General features: G+C 28.5%; 1 non-coding gene across 1 annotated transcript; it reads right to left on the reverse strand.

The window, feature by feature from the left end:
* Positions 1–224: 224 nt before the first annotated feature.
* TRNAW-CCA (transfer RNA tryptophan (anticodon CCA)) lies at positions 225–296 on the reverse strand. Its single transcript has one exon. It is a non-coding gene; the product is annotated as a tRNA-Trp (tRNA).
* Between the last annotated feature and the right edge of the window lie 629 nt (positions 297–925).

Here is a 925-nt window from a genome sequence, read left to right on the forward strand (position 1 = left end):
CTTTTGAATACTAACCATGAAATAATTTTAAATTATTACTTTTTTTTGAGAAACTTTTAAAACTTTATATTTAGCCATTTTAAAAGCCGTTTTTTGAAACAATATTAAAGCATTTTCAAGTATATATATGATGCCTAAAGTAAGGAAAAGATTTTGATACATGTTCTTTTACAAAAGCATTAATTATTTGACGTGAAAATTTGTTAAAAAATTAACGCAAAAACTGAACCTGACGTGAATCGAACACGCAACCTTCTGATCTGGAGTCAGACGCGCTACCATTGCACCACAGATCCATTTGTATATAATACCTAAATAAACATATTAATAGCAGATATAATTTATTGATAATTATTATTACCTATATAAATTTGATCATGATTTTATATATCATCATGGTTGTATCTATACCTGTAGTTAGCAATGAAGTACTAACCCAGTTTTAATAATATTTTATAGACTTTTTAATTTAACAAATTAAATTATATATGTTGAACAATTATAAGGCGAAAGTAAATATAGGATTGTTAAGCATCTAACCTAAGATGTGAAACTCCCAAAATTACGTAGTTTTGACCTAAATCCAAACCATATTCACCATCATTCAATTCCTTCTACTTTCTTGCCGGTGACTTCTACGGCTCTTCTCCTCCATCCCTTATGAATTACACATATCATGAACGAAATTCCACTTCTAAATGTAAATTCACTCATAAACCCAATTGATTGTTTTCTGTTTTTTCATTAATATGGATATATGATACTTCGCTTTTTCAATCTAATTAACATCCTTAACTGATTACTATTGATTTCAATCCAAAATTTAATCAACTCCTAAGGCCGTGCCTTTCTTCCTTTTCCTGTACCCATTACTTGGAATGACAATTGATATCAAATTCATGAAAGAATTTTGTTCGGTGCTTTA

Source organism: Bidens hawaiensis, unplaced genomic scaffold (genome assembly GCF_021521415.1).
Source record: "Bidens hawaiensis isolate Kalapana, Puna unplaced genomic scaffold, B.hawaiensis_p1.1 tig00009545_1, whole genome shotgun sequence".
NCBI classification, from domain to species: Eukaryota; Viridiplantae; Streptophyta; class Magnoliopsida; order Asterales; family Asteraceae; genus Bidens; species Bidens hawaiensis.